The sequence below is a fragment of the Gossypium hirsutum genome, chromosome A08 (assembly GCF_007990345.1).
Source record: "Gossypium hirsutum isolate 1008001.06 chromosome A08, Gossypium_hirsutum_v2.1, whole genome shotgun sequence".
Lineage (NCBI taxonomy): Eukaryota > Viridiplantae > Streptophyta > Magnoliopsida > Malvales > Malvaceae > Gossypium > Gossypium hirsutum.
The window spans coordinates 74,248,611-74,254,101 of record NC_053431.1 but is presented as its reverse complement, the minus strand read 5'-3'; the positions used below and the strand labels follow the sequence as shown (position 1 = coordinate 74,254,101).

At 36.9% G+C, this 5,491-nt stretch overlaps 1 non-coding gene across 1 annotated transcript; it reads left to right on the top strand.

The window, feature by feature from the left end:
• Positions 1-976: 976 nt before the first annotated feature.
• Positions 977-1,082, top strand: LOC121205856 (small nucleolar RNA R71). Its single transcript, XR_005900929.1, has one exon. It is a non-coding gene; the product is annotated as a small nucleolar RNA R71 (small nucleolar RNA).
• Positions 1,083-5,491: the final 4,409 nt, after the last annotated feature.

Genomic DNA, 5,491 nt, shown 5'->3' with positions numbered 1-5,491 from the left:
ATAAACAGTAAGTTAATATGTAATTTTTTTAAGAGTTTAAGGAATTTTTAAGGAATTTACCAAAATTTTCATCTGAGCGGTCTTTCTTTGTCGCATTAGAGTATAGCACATGAGGTTTGTATTCTGTACTTACTGGGTTCTGCTCATTGTGGTCTACCTCACCTTTAGCTTTGCTTATCTCAGTTTCTTGCCTTGGTTCTGGTTCAAGTGTGACTAACCCTTCCTCATCTTGACTAGTAATCGTGTTAAGTTGCTGTCTTGGGTTAGATTCTGTATTGTTTGGCAAGTTACCTTGTGGTCGTTCAGAAATCAACTTGGCAAGCTGTCCAATCTGAGTTTCGAGCCCTTGGATCGATGCTTGTTAATTTTAAGTGCTGTCTTGGTATTCTGAAAATGAGTTTCTGACATCGATATAAACTTTGAGAGCATTTCTTCTAGGTTCGGCTTCTTTTCTTGTTGGTAGGGTGGTTGTTGAAAACCCATAAGATGTTGTGGCCTTTGATTTCCTTGACCGCCCCACGAGAAATTGGGATGGTTCCTCCAACCTGTATTATAAGTGTTACTATATGGGTTATTTTGGGGTCTAGAGCTATTGTTACCCATATATTGGACTTGTTCCTCCTCGATGCTAGGGTTGAAGGGTTGATATTCTGTGCATACTCCTCCTCCATTCGAATCGCACCTCATCACTGCACGTACCTGAGTAGAACCAAACAAACCGTCAATCTTTTTATTTAAGAGTTCTACTTGGTTAGATAGCATAGTAACCGCGTCGAGGTTGAAGACATCGGTTGCTTTCGTCGACTTTGTTCCCATAACTTGTCACTAATAGTTATTCAGTGACATCTCTTCAATAAATTCATAAGCCGCCTTAGGTGCCTTATTATTGATAGTTCCTCTAGCGGCTGCATCAATTATCTGCCGAGTCGAAGGATTCAGGCCATTATGGAATGTTTGAACCTGTAGCTAAAGCGGTAACCCATGGTGAGGGCACCTTCTCAAAAGGTCCTTGTATCTCTCCCATGAATCTTAGAGTGTTTCTAAATCCATCTGCACAAAAGAAGAGATATCATTATGTAATTTGGCTGTTTTAGCTGGTGGAAAATATTTTAATAAAAGTTTTTCGGTCATTTGTTCCTAAGTAGTGATTGACCCTCGTGGTAACGAGTTCAACCACTGTTTAGTCTTATTCCTTAATGAAAAGGGAAACAATTGAAGAAGTATAGCATCATCAGAAACGCCATTGATTTTAAATGTATCGCAAAATTCTAGGAAATTTTCCAAGTGAGCATTGGGATCCTTGTCCTGCAAACCATCATACTGAACAAATTTTTGTATCATTTGAATTGTGTTAGGTTTCAGTTCAAAATAATTTGCAGTAATGGCAGGTCTAACTATACTTGACTCAGTTTCTGTTAAATTAGGTTTAGCATAATCATACATAGTGCACAAAGCAAGGTTTTGATTAACAGCAATTGCAGGAGGTAGCGGATTTTCTTGGTTTTCAGCCATCTCCTTGGTTGTGGTTTAAATATCGTCCTCTTGCTCATTCTCTATATATCTTAAAATTTGCCTTATTTCTCTTTGGTTTCTGCGAACTGTATGATCGATCTCACTGTCAAAAAGTAATGGTCCTGACGGGTTTCTTCTAGTCATAACTATAAAAAACCTGCCAGAAGAAAATAAATGAAGAATTAGCAAATAAATAAAAATTTAAGTTGCAATAAAAGTAAAATGGCTAAAGTAATAAAAATCGAGTGTTCCTAATATCTTAGTTCCCCGGCAACGGCGCCAAAAACATGATACTTGATATTTGTGACAGGCTTTAAATATTTATAATGAATCGTTCTTGAAACTAACTATTATCACGATGAAGGCAAGTGTACCTATCGAAAGTAGTATAGCTTTAGCATGACCAGATTATTGAACCCAAAGGAACTCAAAGTACTAGTATTAACTTTCTTTTTATTATCTAGCCTAAGAATAATGGGGTTTGTTTTAACTAACTAATTAACTAAACTAAGAAATCATAGAAAATAGAATTGAGAAATTACTTTTGGAAAAACGATTGAATTAAGACAATACCTAAGGAAAAATCCACCTAGACTTCACTTGTTATTTGACCCTAAATCAGACGATTTATTTATTTGACTTGATCCGTAGAAATCCCTAGGTTATATTATTATCCCTCTCGAGACTAACAATGTCTAACCCTAGATTGAATAATTGAAATCTCTTTCTAATTAACTCCCTAGGGTTGCATTAACTCGATCTATGAATCCCCTTATTAGGTTTCACCCTAATCCGGCAAAATCTTGTCACCCTATCTCTAGGCGCGCAACCAACTCCACTTAATTATGACAAATGTACTCTTAGACAGGGTCTATTCCTCCTCTGAATAAGAGCTTAACTTGAATCAATATCCTGGAATATCAAAACAAGATTAAGAACACATAATTCAGAACAAGTCAAATATTTATCATACAATTTAGATAATAATAACAAGATCTATCTTAAGTTTCATTCCCCTTAGGTATTTAAGGGTTTTAGTTCATAACTAAAAAGGTAAACATCTCAGAAGAATAATGAATGAAAAACATAAAGAAAAATCCAAAACTCCTGAAGGGAAATTATGGGAAGATCTTCAGTCTTGATGATGAATCCGGCTTTTGAGATGGACCAATCGGCTTTCCTTGAGCAGTTCCCCGCTTCCCTCTCTGTGTGTGTCCTTTTTCTTCCCCCTCTAGGGTGTATTTATAGGCTTTAGAATACCTAAGAACCCTCAAAATTGTCATTTTCTGATTTGGACTCAATTTGGGCTCAACAAGGACACACCCATGTGCGATTGCTTAAGGCCGCGGTCAAGCCTGTTAAATAGGCACGGGCGTGTGGTCCACTCGTGTGAGTCGTGCTTCGATTCTGCCAAATTGACACGACCCTGTGGTCTTCCTGTGTGAGGAGGTCTAGGCCGTGTTAATTTTGTACCTTGGCCGATTTTCTCCGTTTTTGGCCCGTTTCTCGTTCCTTTCACTCTCCTATGCTCACCTAAGTATAAAACATGAAATTAAGGCATTAGTTGCATCAAATTCACCAATTTTAAGGAAAAATCATCCATAAAATATGTTAAGCATGGGATAAAAATATGTATGAATTACGATTAATCAAGGAGCTTACCGATCATGGCTCAAAAGAGCATAAATGATAATGAATTGATGGATTACTGATATTATTCACCCGAGCATCCTTTGAATTTCTAATAAGTTCAACGGGCATGAATAATGTTATACGGAGGAGTTACGATTTATAAATGTTGCTATAGTTATAAATGATATATGAATTTTGAATGATGCTAAGCATTGTATTAATGGATGGTTTTATGTATTTTTACAATGACTAACATGTGATGAATACTTGTGGCTAGGTGTCTGTAAATTGATTTGATTGCACTTTAAGTATTGCTTTGATTATGTATAAATGGTAAGTTTAGTTATGAACTACACGAGCTTACTAAGGTCTAAAGCTTACTCTATTTCTTTTTCTATGTTTTATAGAGGCTCATTAGCTCCCTCGTTTCGACAAGTCAGAGTTCCACATCATACTATCCAATTTTCGATTGGTACTTTTGAGCTAGTGGATATTTGTAAATATGGCATGTATAGGCTAGTTTAAAAGATGATAACTATGTTACTTGATATCAGAGTTTTGGTATATCTTGTATATGTGCTAAGCCATGTGGTTTGGCTTATTTTGGGTAATTCATTTTGGTTAAATTAAGTGTTCAATTATGGTATGTTTTGGTAAGGTAATGTTGGAATGAAATTATGCAAGTGAAGTCTTGTTATGTAGTTGTTAAATGAATGAATTAAAAATGGAATTATGTTAAATAGGTTATTGGGTATGTAATTGATAGGTTTTGATATGGCTAATAATGTGAATTGAAATAGTCATTTTAGCTGTCTATTGGGTTGTAAAAATGTGGTCATTTATGCTTGTGAATGGTTGTGTTTTTATGGTGGCAAAATGGCTTTACAAATGGCCTATTTTTGTCCATACGGGCAGAGACATGAGCGTGTGTCTCAGCCGTGTGCGGCACACGGTCATGCTGCATGGCCATGTGTCCCTTGGGTACCCTTTCGAATTAAGTCAGTATACCCTCTAAATGGCACATGGCCTAGTACACAGGCATGTGACTTGGTCGTGTTGATAAGTCAATATACCTTACAGTTTTGGCACGGACTGACATACGGGCGTGTGTGGCCATTTCGAAGGGCACACGGGCTAGATACACGGGTGTGTGGTCGGCCATGTGACCCAAGTTAGATCATCTCCAGTTTTTACACGATTTGGCACACGGGCGTGTCCTCTGCTGTGTGACACAGGTCAGTATGTATGCCCTGTTCCCACACAGTCTAAAAGACAGGCGTGTCTAGTAGCCGTATGAGGCACACGGCCCATTCACACAGGCGTGTGACATTTGAAATGTTGAAATTTTCTAAGTTTTTAAAATTTTAATATGTTACTGATTTAGTCACGAATGCACGTTTTAAGCTTCGTATGCTTGAAGTACATATTGAATGTGAATGAATGGTAGTTATTGAAATAAGACGTTACTTGATAAATGATTGTTCTGAACTGAGTTACAAATCTGGTAATACCTCTTAAACTATTCCGGCGACGGTTACGGGTTAGGGTGTCGGGATTACCTCCGATACTTCTGTGATTACATTGATAGATCCCGGATCAACGCATTCTTATATATGCATGAACTTAGTGAATAGCATGACTTTGCCTGTAGAGTCTACTGAATTTGTAATTAGAGTATCAAACCCCTTTAGTAGATGTGTTTTGGTTGATAAAGTCTGCAAGAATTGTCTGTTAATGTTTCAAGACATTTGTTTTCCGACTGATCTGATGTTATTACCTTTTGATGAGTTTGATATAATTCTGAGTATAGATTGGTTAACTTTGTACGATGCTATTGTAATTTGCAAATGGAAAACTATTGAATTGAGATGCAAGAATGACGAGATAATCCAAATTTAGTCCAGTGATTTAAATGGGCTACCAACTGTGATATCTTCGATGAAAGCTTTGAATTATGTGAAAAAGGGTTGTGAAGCCTACTTTGCATAAGTGATTGTTTTGAAAGTGACTGAAAATAAGATAGAATCAGTGCATGTTGTTTGTGAGCTTCCTGATGTGTTTCTTGAAAAAATTCTGGGATTATCTCCGATTCGAGAAGTTGAATTTGGCATAGAATTCGTACCGGGAACTACTCCGATTTGATAGCTCTGTATAGAATGGCTCCTACAAAATTGAAAGAATTAAAGTCTCAGTTGCAAAAGTTGACCGATAGAGGATTTACAAGATCGAGTTTCTCACCTTGGGGTGCTCCTGTTCTGTTTGTGAAAAAGGAAGATGACACAATGAGAATGTGCATTGATTATCGTCTATTGAACAAAGTGACTATCAAGGATAAATATCATCTGCC